General features: G+C 44.2%; 1 protein-coding gene across 1 annotated transcript in view; it reads right to left on the bottom strand.

Moving 5' to 3' along the window:
- Positions 1-4,545, bottom strand: part of GOLM1 (golgi membrane protein 1) — a 60,517-nt gene extending 55,972 nt beyond the window's left edge. The window contains exon 1 of the mRNA XM_069474065.1: positions 4,457-4,545. The gene's annotated coding sequence lies outside the window, so the exon portion shown is untranslated. The remainder of the gene's footprint in view (positions 1-4,456) is intronic.
- Positions 4,546-26,723: the final 22,178 nt, after the last annotated feature.

Raw genomic sequence — 26,723 nt, 5'->3', positions numbered from 1 at the left:
ATCAAAGAGCGTTACAAAATGGCTGAGATAAATTCTCCACGTATTCCTGGCTGACTGGAAGATAATGCATGCATGAGGGAAACCCAGGAGAGCCCAGCTAAGGTGAAAACCATAGAGAACTAAGAACTGGCCGCAACTCTCCATGTGGTCCCCAACCCCACACAGACCTACTGGTAGAGGGATGGGGATCTGGTCAGATGACTCCCAGTCCAGTGCTCTTTCCACTGCCCCTTATGTCTGAGACACTGGAGAATCCCAAGGCCACGAAGTGATATTAGATGTCTGTTTAGCTACATGTTATTTTGAGTGCTTCCACAGTGGTACTATTGAGGCAGTGTGCCTTAGGAGAATATGGGTTTTGGGTCAGGCAGAATTCACTTTTTTGTTTTTTGTTTTTTTGAGACAGAGTCTTACTCTGTCACCCTGGGTACAGTGCAGTGGTGTCATCACAGCTCACAGCAACCTCAAACTCCTGGGCTCAAACATCCTCCTGGCTCAGCCTCCTGAGTAGCTGGGACTACAGGCATGTGCCACCACGCCTGGCTAATTTTTGTATTTTTCATAGAGACAGGGTCTCGCTCTTGCTCAGGCTAGTCTCCAACTCCTGACCTCAAGTGATCCTCCCGCCTCAGCCTCCCAGAGTGCTAGAGAATATGGCTGTAATCCCAGCTCTCTCTCCTACTTTTTGTGTGAATTTGGGTGAGTTATGCAACTTCTCTGTATCCTATTCAATCCTTGTAAAAGTCCAGTGAAGTAGATATTACTATCCCCATGTTCTAGGGTGCAGTGATATAAGATTTTAAAATCTATGAAACTTTTTTTCTGGTGAAGATTAAAAATTATAATGGCTATAAAGCACATAGTAAGTGCTCAATAAACAGTTTTTATGTTTGGAAAAAAAGAATATTTCATGACATGAAAACTACATGGAATTAAAACTTCAGTGTCCATAGAGTTTTATCAGAACACAACTACACCCATTCATTTACATACTGTCTCTGGCTACGGGGCTACAACAACAGTTAAGTAGTTGTGACAGAGCATATAGCGTGCAAATACTATCTGGCCCTTTACAAACGGGTGCCAATTCCTGCTATAGTTCAGTGGTTCTCAAACCTGGATTAGCAGTGTCAGCATCACCTTGGAATTTGGTAGAAATGCAAATTTTCTGGCTCATCCCAAACCTACCAAATCAGAGACTTGTTTATTACACCTATAAATGCAAGCACAGGTGAGCACAAGACCATGGCTGGCAAAACCGTGAATTGAGTCAATTCTGCATGAGGCACATCAAGAAGCAAAAACTATGATGGTATAATCTGACCTGACAAGAAATAGGCCCAAAATACTCAAAATTAAGAGAAAGAGTATGTTGAATAGGGTTTCACTACCGGTGTCATTAACAATGACTCCAGCCCTAAGAGTATGCGGGGCCTTGAGATACAGTATAACTATAACAGCATATGTATATAATTTATAAATAAGCAACAAACACGCACACAGGGGAGTGCTAATTTTTTTTTTTTTTTTACTAATGAGAATGATCAAAAAAGTTGGGCAACTATAGTAAGTTACAATATAAACCACTGGAATCATATTATATATTATTTACATACATATTTTTTTCTGACAGGCACTAATTAATCTCCAAAATCTTATCAAGAAGTTCTATTAATACAACCCTCCAGGGTTTCAAAGGAAAATAAAGATCAAAATGTTGTAAAAATCTGAGAAGGCATGGACCTCTTTTTCTGAATGTATGTGAACTTTCTGTGTGAAGCAAAGGAAAGACTCTCTGGAGATTTAGGAAACAATTCTTACACTTCAAGAGAAGTCTCTCTTTTAATATAATTTCATCAGTAACTTGAAAAGTCTAGAAAAGAAAACAACCATGATTTTTAAGAACATCTTTTGGGAGCAAGTGAAATATCACACACCCTTTACTAAGGTGAGAGCAAAAACATAGTAAGCACAGTAGGATCATACCTTCTACTTTTTCACGTGTTTAGAAATTTTATTTTATTTTAAGAAATGGATTTTGCTGTTGCCCAGGCTGGAGTGCAATGGCACAATCATAGCTCACTGTAACCTCCAGTTCCTGGGCTCAAGAGATCCTTCTGCCTCAGCCTCCAGAGTAGTGGACTACAGGTGTGCACCACCACCCAGCTGATTTTGTTGGTTTTTTCTTTTCTTTTTTTTGTAGAGACAGGGTGTCTCTATGTTGCCCAGGCTGGTCTTGAACTTCTGGCCTCAAGTGATACTTCCACCATGGTCTCCCAAAGTGCTGGGATTACAGGTGTGCGCCACCATGCCCAGCTCAGGAAAGTTTTTAAAGATTTCTTTTTTCTTTACAAAAAAGAAGGGCTTAGGTCAAAAAAAAATTTTTCCAATCACAGATGTTATTTCACACATTAGGTCATTAAGAAAGAAAGAAATCTTTTCATAACATAACTTTAAAAAAAAAGAAAAACAGATAATAACAACAATGCAACACAATTAAAGCCAAAGGCACAGAAGAGAACACCTTCCTCCTTCCTCACCACCCCAGGTCCTTTGAGAAGCAGGGCTGGTATTCAGGGACCACACTGCGTACAAGCTCCCTTTCACTAACAGTGTCCATCAGCAGACACCTGTCTCCTGCTCAGCACACCTGCTTAAAGTGATGCTCCACCCTTCCAACTGGTCCACATGGAGGCATTTTCCCCAGGTTCTGTCCTTTCTGCTTCTGTTGCAGAAAGCCAGTTCGCACCTTCACAGGCCAAGGTCTGGTCAGCAGTTCCCTCCCTGCTGGGGGAAGGTGGCCTCGTAAACACAGGGCTACGGTAGATTGCCCTGGGCCTGACATGGCCAACTGTCCTAACTGTTGTTTCTGCTGCACTCCTCAAATAAAATTAAAAAAAAAAAAAAAAGTAAATGCTAAATCTTTTCATCTCCCATCAATAACTGAACCTATAACCAGTAATTAGAAAGCAGACGGCATCCTTAGCTCCTAAAATCCATGTCACCACAATTTGTACCTCCCCAGAATGCTTTTCCTCTCATTTCTTTCATTTTTGTGCAAATCCAATGAAAAAAATGTGAAAATGTGATAACCGCTCATTGGGAGAGAAAACCTCTTAAAATCTAACCTCCTTTTTTTAAACATCCTCTCTAAGAATTCAATTTGTGTCCACTGACACCTTAAGAATTGAGTGCCTGGCCTAAGAGCAGTAAGTCCTAGCAAGTTACTGGTTTCTATTTACAAAGAAAGTAAAATTATTCTTACCAATAGCATGGACTTAGCTTAATCTTTTATAACGCACGTAGAAGGAGCCAGAATGCCTTCGGAGAGCCACAAAAACCTACAAGAGATTGTACTGCTCCCCAGGCCCCATGCTCCCCTAAATTCAGAAATACCAAAACTGCCAAATTTGAGACAATCTCATGGCCATGAACCAAAGTCACTCTAGCGCTGCGAAATACTTCAGGACATTGTACATCTTAATAACCCGCCCTTAGAAATGTTGCTCAACATTTGTACAATGTAGGGCTTACGGACCCCAAATCAGACAAAGGAAAGCTCAAAGCCGTGAAAGCCACACAAGTTTAGTTTTCCAAGACTGGGAATGGGACATCTGAAAAGGACTACCATCATCATGGCATTTCAAATATAAAGATTCTTAAATTCCGCCAAAAAGAACATTTATCAAAATGGGTATTTTTCCCATTTTGCTGTCATTTTTAAAAACAAATAATTACAAATATTAAATAGGGTGTGAAATAGTGAATGAACCCAGGCCACTATTTTTTATAGCAGGGCAAAAGTTGTGTAGATCCTGCACACCGGCAAAGGTGGAAAACACAGGTATACGAGAGAACCGGGAGCATCCCTCAGCGCCGGCTCAGCCGCGCGGCCGGAGGACGCGGCGCCAAGCTCGGGTCACCTGCCTGGACGCGGCCGCGGCAACGTGGGCACCCGCGGCGGCCGAGCGAGCCTGGGGCCCGGCGGAGGAAGAGGCGGCGGCGGAGGCTCGAGGCTCGAGGCTCGAGGCTCGGCCAGCCCCCCGCCCCTCGTGCAGATCACGCCGCAGAACTGAAACTAGTGCGACTTCGGGGGTGCACCCTTTAGACTTTAGATGCCGACGCGCGTGACAAAGCTCACAACAAAAAGAAAGGCCCCGCATCGCCTCCGCGGGCGCAGGGAGCCCTCGTTCGGCCCCTCGCCGCAGGGCCAGGGGGCCGCGCCCGGCCTTGGGGACCGAGCCGAGGGGTCCGGCGGCCGCGGTTTGCCCGGGAGCGGGAAGGCGGGGAGCCAGCCCTGAGCGCAGCCGGCAAAGGCTGCAGCCCGGGCGCTAGCTGCGAGGAGTGTGCGGGGACCGACCCGATGTCGCAGGGCCAGGAGTCCGGGGCTGGAGGAGAGAGGAGAGAGAACAGGGACCGCGGCTCCGGCGGCTGGGGACGAGCGCCGCACACTCACCTCCTTCCGCGGCTCCGGCGGCCGCTCGGCGCTCCGGGCCCCGCTCCGAGGCCGCCCGGCCGCTCTCCCGCCTGCCGCGCGCCGCGCACCCCGCGCCGCCGCGTCTCCGGCCCCGCAGCGGCGAGTCCCCGCCCCCGGGCAGCGCCGGCGGCGCGACGGGAGGAGGCGGCGCCGCGAGCGCGGAGAGGTGAGGCCGGGGCCGCCGGGGCCGCGCGCGGGCTCCCGGCCCCTCGGTGCGCGCGCCCGGCCCGCCGCCGCCCCCTCCCCCGGGCGCTGCTTCCCGAGGCGAGAGCCGGCTCCCAACTTGCGGCGCGGAGGTGGGAAGCGGCGGCGGGGAAAGGTTACCTGGAGAGACACCCTCTCCCGCCCGGAGGGAATGTTCCCGAACGTAGAGCCGACCACACCCAGCGCCACAGTCCTTGCCACACTCACGTCACCTTCAGTGGTCTGGGTCAAACTGCCCAGAGTAGGGAGGCCAACGAAAAACAGGTTTTTAGGGGGTCAAGGCTCACAAAATGTCTTTTGTGCACCAGGCATTCCCCGTTGGCCATCAGTGACCATCAGATTACCTGCAGGGTATACAGTGGAGCTTCCTAGGCGCCTGCAAGTGTGATCTTCTAGGACTCTGTAAGGATGGAGCTTGGGAATCTGGATTTTAAACAGCGCTTCAGGCGACTCTCAGGGGCACTGATGCTTGAGAAGCACTGTGAGAGCATACCTCCCTGAGAGGATGCCACAAAACTAATGACCCGCACGGTAACCACGCTAGAAAATTCGAAAGCAGTGGTTCTTAACTCTGGTAGCACTGGCCAGGCACTAGAGTCGCTTTGGGGAGCTTTTAGACCATTCGTGTGCCAGGGTCCCACTTCCAGAGTTTTCAAGCTGAACATTGGTTTTGTTTGTTTGTTTGTTTGTTTTAAAGCCTCCCAGATAATCCTGAATACAGTGTATAGCGAGCACGGAGAAAGCTTCTAGAATCCTCTCTTTTAAAGCCTTCTTAGCTTTGGAAAGGAAACCCCTTCCTCTGCACCATTCCCAAATCCCAACAACAAAACACAGGCAAGTTAATACATGAACTCCTAAAGGAATGCTCACAGCTAAAATGGTTTTTAATTAAAACAAAGATTCATCTTGAAAAAGGTGACCAAGACACCTTGCCGCCATTTGAGCATACATCTCCTTAACTGCAGGAAAAGTAATTTTAGGAGCCAAAACCTCTTAGTTGAATTAGAAGCTGACAATACATGACCCCTTTAGAATAAACTTCTGTTATATTCCAAAATGATATTTTTGTTACCTGTGACTGTTAAGCTGTTGCAGGGTCAGACCAAGCATTCAGAAGCTGAGGCTGTGTTTGGTATCAGCCCTGGCTGTGCAGATGACTTCATTTGCATCACTTCACTCTGACCTTCTAGTGACCTTAAATGACCACAATCAGGATTTCTGGACAGGTACAATAAATTCCTTTTATTGCCCCCCCCCCTTTTTTTTTTAGTATTTTTGCATTCTTAGACTGGTGGACCATAACTTCCATCTCATTTGCCACTAAGAAGGTCTCTATTAGTCTCTCATTTATCAGCAACTAATTAATAACTAAGTCAGTGATTCTTTTTTTTTTTTTTCCAGACACAGTCTCACTCTGTTGCCTGGGTAGAGTGCAGTGGTGTCACCATGGCTTACTGCAACCTCAAACTCCTGGGCTCAAGCAATCCTCCTGCCTCAGACTCTCAAGTAGCTGGGACTACAGGCCCTCGACACCATGGCTGACCAATTTTTTCTGTTTTTAGTAGAGACGGGTCTCTCTTTTGCTCAGGCTGGTCTCAAACTTCTGACCTCACGCAATTCTCCCACCTCGGCCTCCCAGAGCGGGAGGATTACAGGTGTGAGCCACTGCACCTGGCCTAAGTCAGTGATTCTTAAACAATGCATGGAACAGGTCCATATGTCTAGGTGCTGAGGCAGCTGGCTGAATTAGCTACATCTTTACTGAAGGAGAATTAGTCCTTTTCAAGTTTCATTACATTCTTTATGATAAAATTTAGAATTTTTCTGATGCAGTTATATATATGTACGTATATGTAGATACATCATTTATATTCCTTAAAGCTCCCTTCTATTTCCTCAAGTCTTTTCACCCAAAATATTTAACCTAATCAGTTAGTGGCCCTGAACATTCATCTGGACAGGTTTTGATTAAACAATGGAAGGGGCTGCAGTGGTTGGTTGCAGTAGGCGTCCACGTTTTGCCTGTTCAGCATCCTTTCCCTCATGTCTTAGTCTCATTCATGTTGATATAACAGAATATCACAGACTGGGTAATTTATAGAGAAAAGAAATTTATTTCTCACAGTTCTGGAAGCTGAGTCATCTAATATCGAGGTGCTGGTATCTGGTGAGGGAGGGCCTTCTTGGTGCATTGTCCCATGGCAGAAGGCGGAAGGGCAAGAGAGCACATGCACACTCAAGAACCTTGAGCCCTTTTGTAATTGGCATTAATCCATTTATGAAAGTGAGGCCTTCATTATATCAGCGCTTCCCAACGCCTCCCAACGTGGTTGCACTGGGGATTAAGTTTGCAACGCATGTTTTAGGGGGCACACATTCAAACCATAGCCTTTCATTTACTAGTGGCAACTGATTTTCATACAGCGGCCTCCTCCCTACTGTCCAAGGGATATAGCCAAATACTATTCCAGGCAGTGTCTTCTCCAGGTCAAAGGGTGAACTTTGTGTTAGTTTTCTATTTGTTGCCATAACACATGATCATAAACCTAATATCTTGAAAGAACACAAATTTATTACCGTACGGTTCTATAGGTCAGAAGTCTTACAGGCTAACCTCAAGGTGTCAGCAGGACTGTGCTGCTTTCTGGAGGCCCTAGGGAAGATCTGTTTCCTTACCTTTTCCAGCTTCTGGAGGCTACCACCTTCCTTGGCTTGCCAGAAGTGTAACATCTTTCTAATCCTGCTTCCATAGTCACTTCTCTCTGATCCAGCTGGGAAAAGTTCTCCACTTTTAAGGACCCTTGTGATTACATTGGTCCCACCCAAATAGTCCAGGATAACCTCCCACCTCAAGATCCTTAACTTAATCGTATCTGCAAAGTCACATTTGCCACGTGTAAGATAACAGTCATAGGTTCTGGGAATTAGGATGTGGACCTCTTTGGGAGGCCATTATTCTGTCTGCCACAGACCTAGAACTTCAGATTGTTTATTACACTCTGTTCCTGGAATGAACATAGATACGTTCCTAGGACTGAAAAGTACGGGTGTGCACTCATTTCAATGATGGCACCCATCATTCTTGGTATACAGAGCTGTAAGGTTGGCTCCTGTGCATCACAAAGCTTTCCTCCCCTGTTTATGCTTCAATTCTGAGACTTTCCCCAGAGTCTAGAACTTGCTAGAACTAAATGTAAAACATAGTAGAGCAGCATTTGTGCAATATTAATCAGGGGTCTTGGTTGCAAACAACAGAAACAAACTCTTACTAATCTTAAAGAAAATGGGAATTAGACAGTTGTCAGGGTCTCACAGAATCAGTGGTGAGAATTGGTAAAATCGACTTGATTGATTTCCAGTCAATTTAGGAAACATAGATGTTGCAGAAAACTAGGCAGCAGCAATCACTGCAAAAGAAATGAAGCAGGAAGAATGAGTGAAATATGTATGTGTGATAATCTGCTGTGGCTTTAAGGAATAGGACCTCCGACTGACCTCATATGACCTTGGAACACTTGCTCATGATGAAAAATGTGAGGAGGAAGTTTCCAACTGGAGGGGTCTGATTTGTGTGCCCATCCCCCAGGCTAGCAGAGACAACTCTGGTTTCTGTAGTGGGAAGTGGCCAACAATTCTCATCAGGACTCCACACCATGGGACATTCCTCAAAAAGAAGATTGGAATGCCTGTGAAAAGAGGAAATAGGATGCTGGCAGGCAGAAAAAAAGAGCAAATTTCCTCCATAAATATCCTAAGAGAAATTCAAAGAGCCATGGAAGTTCAAAAGAGGGAGATAAGTTGTATCGTTTAGGAAAATAAGTAAAGAGTATATAGAAGGTATGTGGAGAGCAGGGCTGTCCTATTACAATAAAATTCAAGCCACATATGTAATTGAAAATTTTGTAGTAGCCACAGTCAAAAGTAAAAAGAAACAAGTGAAAATAATTTTTAATAGTGTATTTTATTTAACCCACTATATGTCAAATCTTATCACCTTAACATGTAATTAAAATATTAAAATGGTAATGAGTCATCTTACATGTAATAAAGTACTTAGCAAAAATATTTTATGCTGCTCCAGTTCTAATTTAAATTAAAATTAAAGTAATGGTAGTTTCCAGGGGCTAGGGAGAGAGGACAATGGAAAAATGTTTAATGGGTATAGAATTTCCATTTTGTAAGATGAAAAAGTGCTGGAAATCTTTTGCACAACAATGTGAATATACTTTGTACTCTTGAACTCTTCACTTTTATAAGGTTAAGGTGGTAGATTTTATGATATGTATTTTTTACAATTAAAAGAAACTTAAGTAAAATTTAAAAATTGATTCCTCACTGGCACCGGCCACATTTTGAGTGCTCAGCCCCCACCATATTGAATAGCTCAGGTCTAGAAGGATGGTGTATCAGTCTGGGTCCAATCAGGAAAGAGAGAAAACACACAGTGATTGGAACTGGAAAAATTTAATATAAAGGATTATTAACTGGGGATTGGAGTGATGAGGCTTTGTCTAAAGAGAGGTACGTGGGAATAGTGATACAGAGAGCAGCCGTCAACCCCTGTGGCCAAGATATAACACCCACAGAAGAGCACCCCGTCTTCCCACCCACCCCAGAAATGAGATCCAGACCTTGTTGGAGAAGTCACTGTGGTGCCCTTAGAACTTGCTGGAAATCTGCCCTGTGGAACTTTCCAGAAATCTGCCTGCTAAGGTGTCAGGAGAGGCTAAGCTGCTGGCCACTGGGTACCCAGCACTGGGAGGCCGTGTGTGCTACAGGAGTTAGGGCCAGGTCTAGGAGGGTGGGTATTTGTACGAAGGCGGGAATGTGAAGGAGAAGCCCTCCACGTGACAATAGGCACACCTAGGGGAGGAAAAGCTTGAAGCAAAACCGCAAGGGACAGTGTGGATCCGGGCGTCCTCGTAAATGGAGGATAAGAAGGAAATGCAGCACTTTTACCTCAGACTCACGAAACCATTCTCCACGACATTACAGTCTTTCCAAATTACCAATCTAGCCACTACTCTCTACAAGAACTTTTAGTGGTTTCTCCTTGCCTGTATAGAATCTTGGCATTCTAGGCTGTCTGTCCAGATTTCCTCAAAGCACACCGGGCCGCTATCCTGCGCTTTCCCAGAGCACAGCTTTGCTCTGCTTTTCTTCCTGGGAGGTCCTTTTCCCTGCGCTTTTTTACAAGGCAACAGCTCCCGTCAGAGTAACCTCTCATAGCACCCAGCAGTTTCTGCCCCACACGTCAAGTCTGAAGCGTTCCTAAAAGAAGGGACTCTTCTTAAGTTAGCTTTGTATTCTCCTCAACTCCTGCACGGTAAGTGCTGGACAAATATTTCAGTCTAGACTAGAAGCTTCTGTAGGTAGCCCAGTGCCCAGCACATTGTAGGCACTTTCCAAATGTTCACACAGTTGGCCCTTGAACAACACAGGTTTGAACTGCATGGGTCCACTTATGCATGGATCTGCTTCTGCCTCTACCACCCCTGAGACAGTAAGACCAACCTCTACTCTTCCTCCTCCTCAGCCTTTGTCATGAAGATGACAAAGATGAAGGCCATTATGATTATTCACTTCCACTTAATGAATAGTAAATATATTCTCTCTTGTTATGATTTTCTTAATAATATTTTTTCCTCCAGCTTACATTATTGTAAGACTATATTATACATGGGCTGGGCACAGAGGCTCATGCCTGTAATCCCAGCACTTTGGGAGGCCAAGGTGGGAGGATTGCTTGAGCACAGGAGTTCAAGACCAGCCTGGGCAACATAGTAAAACAGTCCGTCTCTGGAAAAAAAAAAAAAAATTTTTTTTTTTTTTTTAAGTAGCTGGGCATGATGGTTTGTGCCTGTAGTCCTAGCTGCTCGGGAGACTGAGGCAGGAGGATTGCTTGAGCCCAGAAGTTTAAGGCTACAGTGAGTTATGATTGTGCCACTCCACTCCAGCCTAGGCAACCTTGTCTCATAATAAAAGCAAGAATATAGCATGTAACACATATACAGAATAAGTGTTAATCAAATGTTCATGTTATTGGTAAGGCTTCTATTCAACAGGAGACTGTTAGCAGTTAAGTTTGGGGGCAGTGAGAAGTTACACACGGATTTTTGACTGTGTAGGTAGTTGGCACCCCTAAACCTTGCATTGTCCAAGGGTAAACTGTACATGAACAGACTAAAAAGTTCTTGCTGTAAATATCTTGCTGTGGCTACTTTCCAGCATCCATTTTTCCCTTTTTCAAGTATCAGCATCACCACTTTTTGGAGAACTATTCCTCACTGACTTTTCAATTCTAAATATCTGTAATGAGCTAAGTGGTAGCTTCCCCCAAAGATATATCCACGTCCTAATCCCCAAAATCTGTCAATATGTCCCTATAGGGCAAAAGATGGGATTAAGTTGAGGATTTTGAGAAGAGGAGCTTATTGTGAATTATCTGGGAGGCCTTAAATGCAACCATAAACATCCTTGGAAGAAAAAGGAAGTGGGAGTTTTGAGACAGAAAAAAGGAGGAAGCAATGTAACTACAGAGGCAGAGATTGGTGTGATGGAGCCACAAGCCAAGGAACATCTGGAGCCCCCCAAAGCTGGAATGGATCCTGCCCTACAGCCTTGGAGGGAGCATGGCCCTACCTCCAGGACTATAGGAGAATAAAATTTGTATTGTTTTAAGCCATCCAGGTTTGGTGATTTGTTATGGCTGCCACAGGGAACTGATACAATGTCTGAGGCTATGACAATTGGTTCAGAGATGGGCACATGACCCAGTTAATCCAATGAGACTCCGTTACAGTACAGTCTTGGAACTACTGGTAAAGAGAAGTTCTTTTTTCCACTAGGGCAGCCTATACTGGGAGAACACAAGCCTAGGGCGGCTTAGGGCCACCATGTGGAGAAATTGGCTTTATATGCTGAGAAAGAGAGAGATAAATACCTAGTGTTCATGTCTTTTGGTCTGCTGGATTCAGCCATATCTGAAGCCAGATCTAACCATGGACTGTTGAGTTCTGTCAGCCAATTAATTTCCCATTTTACTTAAGCAAAATTGAGCTGGGTTTTGTCACAAACAGCCAAAAGAATCCTGACTATGAGTCCTTTTGTTATCTGTGTAGCTTTGCCAGTTAAATATGAACTTCAGATAAACTACAAATCAATTTTTTCTTTTTAGTTATAAGTATATCCCAAATATTGCATGGGACAGATAATTTTAAAAAATTGTTGTTTATCTGAAATTCAAGTTAACACTATGCTGGATAGGGTGTTTGTTTGTTTTGCTGAGTCTGGCAATCCTATGTTAGAAGAAGGGTTTATTTCCAACTTGTTCTGTTCAAGAAATACAAAATAAAAATTAAAAAATGAAGATTTTTTGTTGACCATCTGAAACTTTTGAAAAATTCAGGTTGTTATAGTCAAAGGAAAGTAGGAATTCCCGCACTTTAATTCTAGAGTAGATGCCTCTTATAGTTTTAGGAATTCAAATAACTATCCTCAGTCTTCTGTATTGATTGGGGCTGTAAAACAGTACGATTATACCCTCATGGTGTCCTGAACCTTAATGTGATTTGAAGTTGAGAAGCACATGCTAGTTTTCAAAAGCCTCCTAACACTGAGTAAAGAGATGCCTTAGTGTATCATGAGACTTTCAACATCTTTTAAAACTGATGCTCTTGCACAGCTGCCTTTACCATTTTGTCTTCTTGGTGGGAGGCACACATTAGGGCATGGTCCAAGTGCAAGGGACTGTGGAGGAGCCAGCTCCAGTTGCAGAGAGGGGCCACATGCAATGCCTGTCAGTTTCCTTGAGCAGGTGAGAAGAAAAAGGGCCATGCTGGAGGGTATCCTGAAATATGGGGACCAGCTTGAAGACGTGAGGTCTGGTATATGTAAGGAAATATCCCAGTCGAGTATGTATGAGAAAAGTGTATATGTGTTTGCACCAAGGCGAAGTTGTTGTAGGAAAGATGATTTAATGCTTGCGTGTCTTTAGTTCTCAAAATATATTCCCTCTGCCCCTTCAGACAACTTCTGAAGTAGGTTAGTTCTTTAACCTCGAGACATAACTAGAATGAGAGATTTGTGGTTGTTTTAACCTTGCAGCACTATTAGGAATACTTATAAGCTTGCAGTCTTAAGAGGTTTTCTGGCTCAATGACTTCTACTGTAGCTTATCTTTCAATGATGTTTGAGGAAGGAAGATATTTCTTAAAAATATACCTTGAAATATCAATGTCAATTGTATTTCAGTGGTTTCTGTCCTTTGTTTTGATGTGTATTCTTTTTTCACACAAATGTGTGCTCATGCACCATGGAGCCAGTGGCCAGGAGCCACCACTTGCACCCAGTTCTGCTGTCCTGGCTTGATCTGTGTACCTAGTGACGTCCCATCCTACCAAGTCCGGCAAGCTCTCCGCACCCAGCAAGATTTGCTTATAGCCTGAGTTAAGAACCACTGCATCCACCAAGGGTGACATGGTGAGGTCACACCGATGTGGGTTTTGGGATGGGTCATGACCAGTATTAGTCATTAGAAGGAAAGAACTTATAAGGTAGGTGGGGAAGAGAGAGTGAGGCTCACTTTCTTGGTCTTAGCAGTGGTTCTCAACTGAGGGTGGTATCATGTACCTAGGGAGTGTTTGGAAATGTGGGGAGACTGTTGTTTTTTAACAGTGATTTTTAGGAGTGGGGTGAGGGAGAGGTCTGTTACTGAGCTTCAGTTAAGTGTCCTGTACAACAAAAGATGCCTCTGCCTCCTAATAACAACAGTACCCATACTGAGAAACACTGGACTCAACAGAGACTCTAATGATGAAGTGAGTAAGTAGGAAAAGTATTCACCATGAACTGGGGCAGATCCTTTTCCCTTTAGAGTTCTGTTCTATGGGACATGAGGTCAAGAGAGTGAGCTTTGGTCTGTACATCATTTTAAGATTAGGTTCAGCTGTCTTGTCACCATAAGAAGCCCAAAATGACAGTGACTTTTGCCCACAAAGTTTTATACTCTCACAGAGTAAGTCTTTAAGTATGTAGTCTTGGGCTGAAAGGACAGGTCTGCAAAGTCTGCAGAGGCTCAGGTTCCACTGATCCCGGGTGGCCCTTGTCCCCATGGTCCAGGATGGCCATTAGAAATGAAGCTGCCACTTCCACATTCCCCCCAGCAGAAAGGAGACAGAGGAAGAAGAAAGAGCTCTTTCCCTCTCTTTAAGGACACCTCTCCAAAGTTACACACGACATTTCTGATTACATTCCTTCTCCAGAGCTTAGTCACGTGTCACATCTAGCTGCCAGGCATCTGGGAAATAGAGGCTCATATTGTGGGAAGCCATGTCCCCAGCTAAAAACTGGGTTCTTTTCCTAAATAAGAAAGGAAGAGATTGTTAGTGACAGCTAGCTGTCTCTGCCATTCCTAGTAAGGCAGGTTACCTATATTAATAACAAGTGAAGCCACAATATTTTAGAAAAGCTGGTGTTTCAATGGTCCAGCCTTAACTAAGTAGGGTAAGGGGAAAGCTTTGACTTGTTTTGGCCCCAAAATTCTTGGATGCTCCTCCCACTGAGACTGGGGTCTGTGTCCCTTCCCCATGAGTCTGGGTGGAGGCTCGTGACCGCTCTTACAGACAGATGACAGCAGAACTGAGGCTGAGGTTAAGATATAAAAGGTGACACCACTTCCTCCTGACTGTCTCTTGGGATGTTCCCTGTTGCTGTGAGGGAGCCCAGGCCACATGGAGAGGCCACCTGTAGGTGTCTGGCTGCCAGCCCACACTGTGGTCTCCGCAGACAGCTGGCATCAGCCGTCAGAGAGGTGAGTGAAGAAGCCTGAAGTGATTCCCTTCCAACTCTGGAGCAACCCTAACCCCCAGCCATTGAGGCTTCCATCTGACTGCAGGTGCAAGAGAGACCATGAGCAAGAAGTGCCCAGCTGAACCTAGTCAACACCCAGAACTGCAGCAATAGTAATACAATGATTGTTGTCTTAAGCTGCTGGATTCTGCCATGGTTTGTTGTGCAGCAAAAGATAACAGAGCAGCCAGCAGGGGGCTGATCCGTCAGTGTTGACTGGTTTTCCAGCACCTCCCTGAGGCCAGTGCAGGCATCCTGTCAGAAGGAGAGACCTCAAGACTCAGCCCATCAGGGCCAAGCGGGGAGGGACGGAGCTTGTGGGGAAGGAGGGTGTTGCGTGGAGAGAGAGGCGGCTGCCTTTCTTTGCCAGGGCATCTCCTTCCTCCATCAACTGTGTTTATCACGTAGCACTTCTAAAAGAAACCATGTGATGAGAACAAGAAAGTGGGGAAGCAGAGAGCCAAGGGAAAGGAGAAAAAATGCGCTATGTGTGCCAAGGGTTTATGACTGGAAATAGAGACAGGCAAGCATTCAAAAATCTAAATTATATGTACTCCTGTCTTCCATTTTCATCCTAGGCAAAATTGTAGAGGAGGCAACTTTTGTCTTTATTCTTGGTTCTTCTCCTTCCAGTTTTCCCTATGCCTCCCACCCCCAGCATTCCAGAGACTCGGTTTCTGCTTTTGGAGGCCCAGACACCACCACACTGGTTTGCTAGGTTGTGATCATGTAACACTGATCCTGGAGTCCTGAGGATGCAAAGCCTGTTCAAACACCCACACCCAGTTCACAGCGGTGCAGGGTGGGCAGTGACTTGCGGGATGTCATCTTCCTCTTGAGTTCTCATGGGGAAATGGTGTGGAGTTGGGGAGAGGGCCTTACACTAGCCAGTTAATACTTATTTCAGACTATTTTGGAAAGATGCTCAGTTTTTCTGATTTCTTCCTTTTTTTCTGCTCTTTCTAAGAGAGTCTGGTGGGAACTAAAGTAATATTGCATCAGAGGGAAGAATTAAGCATTGGATTCACCAGGCTGCTGAAAGAATCCATTCCTTTATCATATGCTGTTGCCTTTGTCAATGAAAAAGAAGCCAAACTCTAGAGCTTTATTCTGAGCCAAATTTGAGGACCATGATCCAAAGCCATGCCCAAGAAGCTTTGAGCAAGTGGACTCGCTGTGGTTGGGTTACCGTTTGGTTTTATATATTTCAGGGAGACAGGGGTTACAGGTAAAGTCATAAATCAATACATGGAAGGCATACATTGGCTTGGCCCAAAAAGGTGGGACATCTCAAAGCGAGGGCTTGCAAGTCATAGGTGGGTTTAGGGATTCTTAAGTTGACAATAGGCTGAAAGAGTTAGGCTTTGTCTAAAAGACCAGAAGCAGCAGAAAGGAGTTAAGATAAGCATCTTCCATCTTTCATATGATGTTATACAGAATCAGGTTGGGAAGCAAACCACATTATATTGGGTTAACACAACCTGTTTAGTGAGATTTTATCATTTGTAGGTGTGACTCACCAGGCCCCCTTAGAAAGGAATTTGGGCAAAAGAAAAAAGATCCGAGTTTAGTGCTCACCTCCTTCTAATAAAGTGTCTTTGAATTCAGTCTTGATGAGAGTTTTATCCCCCCATGTCACAGAATCCTAATGGTGTCACCCTAGGTATCGTCTCATCCAATACCTTCTTTTAAAATGTTTTTTATTGTATAATATGATTTTTTATTTCCAGTATTCCTTTCTGCCCCCTGCCTATCTTCCCAACCCTACTATGTGGATCATCTGAACCAGAGGTTCTCAAGCTTTTGGTCTCAGGACCAGAAATTTTTAAGTAAGCAAACTTAACAATTACCAATGACCCCAAAGAGTTTTTGATCATCTGAATCTCACTATCAATATTTTAGAAATCAAAACAGAAAATTTAAAAATATTGATTAAGTCATTTAAAAACAGTAAGTCCATTACATTTTAATAAATAATACAATTAAACCCACTGTTTGTGCAGGTATCATCTAGTCCTCTTTGCATTACTCTTTGGGAACTGGGGCTCAGAGAACCAGCACAAATGCTGATCTTCTGACTATTGCTGTTGTAGTGAGTAATAAACTGTCCTTTATGTCTGACCTAGGAATCTCCATGAAACTGTTTCTAGCTAATTTGTTATCCTAACAAGCAGGGTAAAACCTCAAACCCTTCCCAGTTCTTGACATAACATAACCTCTAACTGAAATTTAGCATTTCTTTTTAATTTTAATGTAAGCATTGGACCTCATAGTATTCACAGTACCATGACTTGTAACCAACAGAAAGCACAGATATTTTCGTAGCACATTTTATTTGTGGCATATGTCTCATATGCACATCAGCAATTTTGTAAGAACCGGTTTCCCTCAGCCCCAGGAACAGATAGGCAGAGTCACCAAGGCTGCAACAGACAAAGGAGTTTATTTTCTAGCCCAGGCTAGGGTCCAAGGCTCAGAGCACCAGCGCAGTGGTCTCTCCACAAGCCGGACCTCGCCCTGGGGTGGAAACAAAGCCTTTATACTTATCAATAGGTTACATGTATCGGGCACACCCCCCCCCACCCCCCTTTTAGTTCATTTGTTCTTTCAAAAGTGGCTGATAGTATTGGCTCCTGATTGGCTGCTTTCCAAATCGGGGCTTTGGCTCCTGATTGGCCAGTTTCCAAGCTGGGGCTTTGGCTCCTGATTGGCCAGTTTCCAAGCCAGGGCTCTGGCTCCTGATTGGCCGGTTTGCAAGCCGGGGCTCTGGCTCCTGATTGGCCAGTTTCCAAGCCAGGGCTTTCAGTTGTTACCAGCGGCATTCCGAGGAGGGGGTGGGCCTGCGTTGGGGAAACCGAAACTTAGGCCTTTCCTAGGAGGTCCAGTCTGTCATGGAGTTACTCCTGTTTTCCTTCCTGCTCTTTCCTTCCTGCTCTACAATTTCAAATCAAGGTACCTCATCTTATTAATTTATTAATAAAGAAGCACATATATAACTATATCACACATTTGTTTTTGAATATATGGACAATTTGTGTTTCATTATGATTGGTTTCCTTTTTATTTTTATGCATTTAAAAATATTATTTTGAGAAAGGATCCATAGACCGCACAAAGTAACTTTCAAAAAGTCTGTGTTCATTGCATAAGGGTATTAATAACACAGGGAAAAAAACAGAAAACAGTTTCAGTTATTGGTCTTTGAATTTGAAAAGCATCATCGCCAGGGGAAGGAATGGAAGGTTGCATGCTATTAAAAAAGATTTGGAAAAAATGCCTTGAAAGTCTAAAGGCTCCTGCAGCTCAATCTAGAAAGGATTCCCCTGGGGAGGGGACTGGACACAGGGGTGTAGAGGTGAAGCCTGGGTGGACGTACAGAATCTAGAGGGTGAATTTCACCTCCAGAGGCCATGGGCATCCTCTTGACCTCCAGGACGCCTTGCGGGGGCCTCTCAGGGGCCTGCACCCATCTGTTCCCCATATGAGTGGGCGCTCTGCTTGCCTAAGCCACAGTACCGCTGCACCTGTGGTTTTCCTTCTTGGTGTCTGGTGAAGGCCACCGTCCTCCGCAGCCAGAAGTCCCTATGCACTGCCCAGGAGGATCGCGCCAATGTCTGCCACCAAATTTCATTCAGTCCCAAACAACTCACCGCTACCTCTTTCCATAGCCCAGGATGTGAATCCCCTGAGATGCAGGTGGGTCTAAGCCCTTAGAGGGGTGGTACGTGACCGATAGAAGGTCCCCCCAACCTATACATTGAGTCACCCCTGTATTGGGTAGAATTGGACAGACCCATCTCCAGATTTTGCTCTGCGTTGAGTTAGAGAAAAACTCTTTCCTGTCACACACAGGAGAGGAAAGAGTCTGCAAACGTGCAGTAATTTGCTCAAGGGATAATATTCCCTATTTTTAATGCCTGTGAGCTCAGGAAATTCAGAGTTGCTCCTTTAGCGGGCACGCAGCGGCTGCGACCTGAGATCCGGTGCTGGGCGGGCGCGGTGCTTTCCCCCGCCCTTCGCTGGTGCTGATTTCAGCAGCGCGCTCCTATTGCTATGGTAATGAGCCGTGGAAGCTTTTGAAGCTGGCCAGGAAGAACGTCCTTCATAAAAGAAAGGATAAATCAGGGCTGCAGTTTGAAATTTGGAAAGGAGTCAGAGAAGAGAGACATGAGTGTTTGAAGAACATGGAAAAAATCCAACAGTGGAGCCAGTTTTACTCAAGGGGGGAGTAGGTAGGGTGTGGCTTCTCCTATACCCTGGGTTGTCTCCTTGAAAAAGCCAAGCCGGTTCAGATGCCTGATATAGCAACATTAGCATTTATATCTCCCTGAGTATTTACATGGTCCTCTCCCTAATAAATACATGTATTTTTTAAGCAAACCCTCCAGAGATAGAAAACATATCAAGGCTCTAAGCCTTCTGATGATTTAAAACAATAATAAAAATGTAAAAGAGATTTTTTTTTCTCCACCAAAATAGAGCACTGTTCACTTACATAGGATAGAGCGGCGGAAGGGGACCACAGGAGGCAGGGGTGGCCGAGAAGGAGGAGGAGAAAAGAATGAGGGGAGACAGAGGGGGCTGCTGAAGATGGATCTGCTGCCAGGCAGAGAGTCCCAGGACTGGCTCTGCCCCTTCTCAGTTTTCTCAGATGAGAAAAATATTAATAAAAACACAAGGCCTTTAGCAATTTAAACTTCCCTTAGGAAAGGTCCTGGAATGAACATTTCCAAGGCCCCAGATTAATATGACTTATTTCTCCCACAGGTTAGGAACAAACGGTTTTCTTACTCACACTTGAAGACATCAACACAGCCCAAATTAGATATTTCTCCTGAAGACTCCCATCCACCAAGATCTCAGATTATGATATCGGACCCTAACTAAATGAGGTGCCTGGGATTCTTAGAGGCTATCACTGCATAGAGGTGTAAGGAAGGCTGGGGACAGCCAAGCCTGGTACCAGATCTCGCGTCTCCCAGATTCCTCTCTCTCAGCTTCCTCGGCTTCTGCTAGGACGGTCTGGCTACACCTTTCTCATTCCTGTCATTACCCATGACGAGAAACATCTGAAAGTATAGGAGTAGTCAGAAATAGATTAATATATCTCTAGAAATCATTTAGGTTTAACGCCTATGCCACTGGTTCTTTGCATATCACGAGAGTTTGATTTGAGCCAGTCTTATCAATTTCACAACTTCTATTATTGTTATTATTTAGAGATGATTAATTATTTAAATGCTGCTTTCGACCTTATTAATGAAATCTTGCTATTCTCTATCTGGATCAGCTATCATGATTACTAATGAAGCCAGAAACTAATAGACAGGAAAGAAACAGAGGAAAAAGGAAGGAAAAATAAGGTAAAAATCAAGGTTCACATCACCACAATCCCTTTCTTAGTCATAAATGACAAGATGAGAAAAAAGTTAGTAAAAGACCTTTATCACATCAACATCAGTAGCAGCTTTTCTTTCTTCCCTCTCCAGCCTGTGTGGTTTGCTCTCACAACCTTATGGAAGGGTTGGATGAATGAGGAAGGCATAGGCCGTGTCTACCTACATCAGGGGCATTAGCATTTAATAAGGTGCTAAAGTCTTAAACTGAAGGAATGAAGGTCCACCTTGGAATTTGGAGCATCCTGGGGGAAGTGTGGAGGTAAGAGCCTAGCCGTAAGTGAAGACCCCACAGATGAGGTGGTTCCAGCCAGACTAAGGCTGGCCCAAAGCCCTCCTGTGTAGACCCCTGTATAGAGCGAGCACCCTTGACATTAGTAACTCCATCTTAGAAAAAGTCTCCACCTTATATTTCAAAAGGCAACATGCCAATGGGACCAGACATTCACCTAATCAATAGAGACTATACCCAGCCAGACACATCCTTTACTCTAAGCCCTCACCAGAGGACTCAAGGACTACAGAAGAGCAGAACTTCACCAGTTCCACATAGCCATCTCACTAGACACCATCCTGCTGTCACTTGTGGTCAGTACCTGGCATCTGCCAAACCAAGGACTCTTCCTTGCAAAATGCTGGCAACCATCTGGATCAGCCCCAGGGCATTGTTCTGGTTCACATTCTTGCTCTCCTTGGGCTGGTTTGTTAATCCTTTTTCCTATCCCCTTTTTGCTTGATGTTCAGTGTTAGTCTTTTTGATGTGAAAATTCAGGTCTGTAACATTTATGTATTAAGTATACTAGTATGTATGATTTGCCATATTGACTGACTTGCAGATTGAGCCTGTGTGTCCGCAGCTCTGACTACCAAGTGAATGGGCAGTACTAAGGAGAACTGCCTCCTTGAGAACTCCACATAGCTCATGGCTTTTATGATTGAATAAGCATCAGTGAAAGTCTGACCTTGTGGAAAGACACAAACGTGTGTGGACCTGGGTACGTCTGACCTTGCACTGCCCGAGACAACACTTTTGAGCTAGCTTACTGAGATTTTCTTTAAATTCAGGTATGGCAAGGTCAACAGATCAGGAGATGACTACCATTGAAAAGGTAGTTTGTTACTCCTGGTTCCCAAGAGGAGGGACGCACCAGCGTCCCTCAGGAGGCCAAGGGAGTGAGGGGAAAGGGTGGGCAGGACCCCTCACTGAGGTCTCTTGGTGGCCAGAAAACAGGGGTACAGATCAAGGAAAATTTCCCCTTCACCCTCTGTAGGTTTGCTGAAAAATCAACTCACAAAAGGTAGATTAATTGGAGGAACGGCACACAAATTTATTTAACATGTACACGGGAGCCTTCAAAATGACCCAAAGATACAGGAGACACAGGGGATATTGTCATTTTTTTATGCTTAGGTTGAACAAAGAAAGTATGGATAGCCATGTAGAATATGATTGGATAAAAAGAGTATGATCCAATGCTGTAATAATAAATTAAGTGGGGAAACCCAGCAAGGCCAGTCTGTCTGGGTTCTTCTTGGCCTCTCTGAGCCACATTCGTTCCTTCTGGGTGTGGGGCAGGGCCCTCTCTGGAATGGGGGTCTTATGACCTATGGTCAAATAAGGTAGGTCAGGTAATTTCTTCATGGCCAATTTTTACACAGAAAGGTGGAGCAAAAATTAGGGAGTAATATGTTTAGGTTTTATGGCTGGCTTTGGGGAAAAGGAGTTCTGGTTTCCATGGCTTGCCTAGTGGTGAGAATGGGACTGAGAGACAGGAGGGGAGGAGAAGGTCAGAGAAAAACTTCTGCTTCTGTGGGCTTAATTTTGAGATACTGTCTTCTGAGCCAACAAATGCAAGGCTGGGTCACCACTCGGTAGCATGGTATTCTTTTCATATATGCCAAAAGGTGGTGTTTTCATGAGGTAGGAAAGAAACTTTTTGGTAGATTCATCTCTTACCTTGTTTATAAAATTTGCAGACAATGAAATGCACAATCATTTGCTGGGTTTTGACAAATGCATTTGCCTTGTAACCACAGCACCCTATCAAGATATAGAATATTACCGTCACCCCAGAAAATTGACTCATTCACCCTTCCAGTCAATTCCTGCACATTCCAGAAAGGCAACCACAGTTCTGATTTTTTTCACTTGTGTTGGTTTTTTTTAAAGATTGATTTGCACTGAAGTTTTCCAGGAGTCTTTAAGTCACTTGTATCACTATCAGACCCCTTCAGGATACCGTGGATGCTTGGGAATGAGGAAGGACAGGGAAGGACATTTGCATTATTTATTTAATTTTTTATTTTTTAATCTATAGTGGTTGATTATTCTGAGTACTTAAACTAATTTTACGTAGAACAAGAGTCACCCCCAAGCAAATAATTGAAAACAGCAGCCAATTAAGTCAGCCACAGTTAATTAACAGCAGTTTTCAAAGGACCACCGTACAGTTCAGACTCTAGACAAACAGAGAAGCAGGCTGTCTCTCCTCTCCCAGGACTGCCAGACAGGTCCTGTACTTGCTTCTCGGCTTACACCCTTCCTAAGGACCAGCCTCTCACTCCCTAGAGCCCTGGGGTGGTCATGATAGCTCCTACCAGGTGGGAGGGGCGGGTATGAGAGCCCCATTTCTCAGAAGGGGACCTGAAGCCCAGATTTCGTGAGTGGTGGACTGTTGCTCACACAGTGAGTGAGTGGTATAGCAGCCTCTCATCTCCCCACGGCTGCCCTTTCGGACTAAGGTTTAAATGCCTGATACTAGCTTGCGCGAGACATTCTCATCAAGTAGCTCCCAACACGGACCAGTGCCAGACAAGCTGCGTGCCATTCACCTCTTGGAGTAGAGACCTGTCAAGTTGTACTTGCATTCAGCGATTTGAGATAGGGATGTCAGAATTTGGAAGAAAGCTCCTCTGGGAAGAGATCAAAAACCTACAGCTCAGTGGCAGAGGCACTTTCTTTTTAATAGGCATTCTGCTTTTTAATCCTTCATCTCTTTACCTGAAGGATTAAGGTCTTGACAGCGGAATTTCAGGGCAATTCTTAAGTGGAGAGCAGCTTTTAGACATCTTGGCTTTGGATTCACGTTACACAATAAGGTTGTCTACACTGCAGAGCCTTAGGGAAGGCTCTAGAGAGCTGTTGCCCAGAGTGCCTGTTTAAAATGCCAGTGTTGGAACCAACCTTCAGTAATACTGATGCTATGGGTAGAGTGATGCCCATAAATCTGAATTTTAAATGAATATCCTAAGTCATTGCTCTATGCTTTGAGAAATGCTGCCTTGAGTAGGAAAGAAATGAAACCTGACACAATGTCGACAATGCAGAACCTTAAAGAATCGTCCAGCCCACACACATGCCACATCAAATCAAAAGGTACGTATTAGTTTCCTATGGCTGCCATAACAAATTACGGCAAACTGGGAGGCTTAAAAAAACAGAAATGCTTTCTCTTTTCACAGGGTAGAAGTATAAAATCACGGTGTGGGCAGGGCCATGTTCCCTTTGGAGGTTTTCGAGGGGGATCCTTCCTTGCCTCTGCCAGCAAGGTGGCTGCTGGCAACCCTTGTCATTGCTTGGCCTGTAGCTGCATCACTCCAATCCCTGCCTCCATCTCTGCATGGCCTTCGTCACTGGGTGGGACCCTGTGTGCCGTCTCTTCTTCTCATAAGGACACAAGTGGTTGGATTCAGGGCCTACTCTAATCCAGTATAACCTCATCTTAATTTATATCTTAATTATATCTGCAAAGACCCTATTTCCAAATAAAATTACATTCGCAAGTACTGGGGGTTAGGACTTCAACATACCTTTTTGGAGGACACAGTTCAACCCATCACAGGGTGCTATCCCTTGCTACTCAAAGTGTGACCCTCACACCCGCAGTGTCAGTCTCCCTGGGGAGCTTGTTAGAAACTCAGAATCTTGGGATCTTCCCCAAGACTTACTGAATCAGAACCTGCATTTCAACAAGGCCCCTAGGCGATCGGTCTGCACACTCAGGTTTGAGAAGTTCTGTGTTATAGGTCTAAATAGTTCTGAGTAAAAAAGGCCACATGCTCTTTTCACACCTAACCCGGGGAAGGAAGGGTTTGCTTTCCCTGGAATTGCCGGCTAGATTCCAATTTTCCTATTGGAGTTTTTCTTTAAGTCCCATAGCAATACATTCTTTTGAAAATTTGCGCAGGTGGGTAGTTTTACAGATGACAGAGACTAATCACTATCCCCTATTATCTGTTCTCTTCTTTTCGGTAATGGTAACCTTGTGTTTCAGTGGGGCATGCAAAACCCTCCAAAGGTCTCCATTTTCCCAGCTTCCCTTGCAGCAAAGTGCGCCCGTGTGACTAAGCCCTGGTGGGTGGGATGTAAGGGGAAGTGCTGTGTGCAACTTCTGGGACATGCCCTTGACAGGCGGGGGTGGTGCTTCGTCCTCTTTCCTTCATCTTCCTGGATCCTGTTTCCTTCACCTTGTTCATGTGGTGCTGAGTTGTCTTGGACCCTGATAAGATTATAATTAATTATAAAAGAAAGAAGGAGGCTGAAGTTTTTTTTCCCTTAAGTATTTTACAATAAATTACACCCCCCAATTGACCCCCAAATACTTCAGTATACATATGAAAAATAATTGTTTTCATAGCTGTTATCGTGACATATGACGAGATTAATAATAACTTCGCCAATACCATCTATACTCATGCCTTATTCACATTTCTCCAGCTGGGGACTTGTCTTGAGCTATGTCTGCACGGCAAGCTCACTGTGTTTAGCTGAGCTCATGGGCTTACTTGAGGTGACTGATGACGGACTGTTCTCCTGCAATCACATGTGTCACCGGCCAGAGCACTGGCACTGTCCCGAAGAGGCACATCACCCAGGATGGCCAAATGTTAAATCCCCGCCTCCTGGTATGGAAATGTGCCAAAGCACCAAATTAAGCTTTTTGGCTCTCACAAGACTTTGCTTTTACTGAGCAGCCCCGCCCCAGACCAATTAAATTAGAATTGGGGCAGGAAGGTAGACCTTGGCATCTTTTTTTTTAAGCTTCCGAGCTGACTGTGATATGCACATAAGGTTGAGAATCACTAAAGGCTGACGCAAAGTTGAGATTGTTCATCTTCCTTAAAAGTCTTGTTGAGCTTCTGCTTCCAGCCAAGATGAGGAAACAGGGACTGAATTTACTCCCCTGACTGAAAGAACCAAAACAGCAGGCACATTCTTCTCAAGTACACACAGAACATTTATCAAGATAAAGCACATACAAGGCTGGGCGCAGTGGCTCACTCCTGTAATCCTAGCACTTTGGGAGGCTGAGGCCGGAGGATCACTTGAGGTCGGGAGTTCGAGACCAGCCTGAGCAAGAGTGAGACCCTATCTCTATTAAAAAATAGAAAGAAATTAACTGGATAACTAAAAATATATAGAAAAAGTTAGCGGGGCATGATGGCACATGCCTGTAGTCCCAGCTACTTGGGAGGCTGAGGCAGGAGGATCACTTGAGCCCAGGAGTTTGAGGTTGCTGTGAGCTAGGCTGACGCCACAGCACTCTAGCCCAGGCAACAGAGTGAGACTCTGTCTCAAAAAAAAAAAAAAAAAAGATAAAGCACATTCTGGGCCAAAAAACCAATCTGGATATATTTAAAGGGATTAAAGTCATACAAAGCATGTAATCCTACTATGAAGGAATTACAATAGAAATCAACAACAGAAGGAGTTCTCCAAGTAAATAACACACTTCTAAATAACCCACATATCAAAGAGGAAATCCAATGGGAAATTAGAAAGTGTTTTGAAATGAATGAAAGTGAAAACATAACATATCAGAATTTGTGGGCCAGGTGTAGTAGCTCACGCCTGCAATCCCAGTGCTTTGGGAGGCCAAAATGAAGGGATTCGCTTGAGCCCAGGGGTTTGACACCAGCCTGGGCAACATAGTGAGACCTTGTTTCTAAAAAAAAAATTTTTTTAAATTAGCTGGGCATAGTGGCATGTGCCCGTATTCTTAGTTATTCAGTAGGCTGAGGTGGGAGGATCACTTGAACCCAAGAGTTTGAGGTTACAGTGGGCTATGATTATGCCACTGCACTCCAGCCTGGGCAACAGGGCAAGACCCTGTCTCTAATAGTAATAGTAATAATAATAATTTGTGGGAGATTGCAAAAGAGGACATTTATAGCATTAAATCTCTTTATTAGAAAAGAAGAAAGGTCTCAAATTTGTTTCCACCTTAAGAAGCTAGAAAAAGAGAGCAAATTAAACCAAAAAGAATCAGGAGAAAGGAAATATTAAATATATAAATGAAATATATATGTGAAATATATTAAATATATAAGTGAAAATCAATGATATAGAAAACAAAAGCAATAGAGAAAAAATCAATAAACCCAAGAGTTGGTTCTTTAAGATCAATAAAATTGATAAACCTCTAGTCGGACTGATAGAAAAAAAAGAGAAGATACAAATTACCAATATTAGGAATGAGAGAGGCAGCATCTGTAGATGTTAAAATTATAATAAGAAAATATGAACAACTTAACATCAATACATTCAACAACTTAAACAAAATGAACAAATTCCTTGGCAGACACAAACCACCCTAGCTCACTGAAGAAAAAAACACATAGCCAGGATAGTTCTATATTTACTAACGAAATTGAATTTGTAACCATCTCATAAAAAAAAACTTCAAGCCTAGAGGGCTTCACTGGTGAATTTTAAAAAGCACTTAAAGAAGAAATAATAACAATTCTAGGCAAACCCTTCCCCCAAAAAATTGAAGCTGAAGAAGTAGTTCCCAAAT

This window comes from Eulemur rufifrons, chromosome 7 (genome assembly GCF_041146395.1).
Source record: "Eulemur rufifrons isolate Redbay chromosome 7, OSU_ERuf_1, whole genome shotgun sequence".
In the NCBI taxonomy this organism is placed as follows: Eukaryota; Metazoa; Chordata; class Mammalia; order Primates; family Lemuridae; genus Eulemur; species Eulemur rufifrons.
Note: the sequence above shows the minus strand (reverse complement) of the source record. Positions and strands in the feature narration are given on the sequence as shown.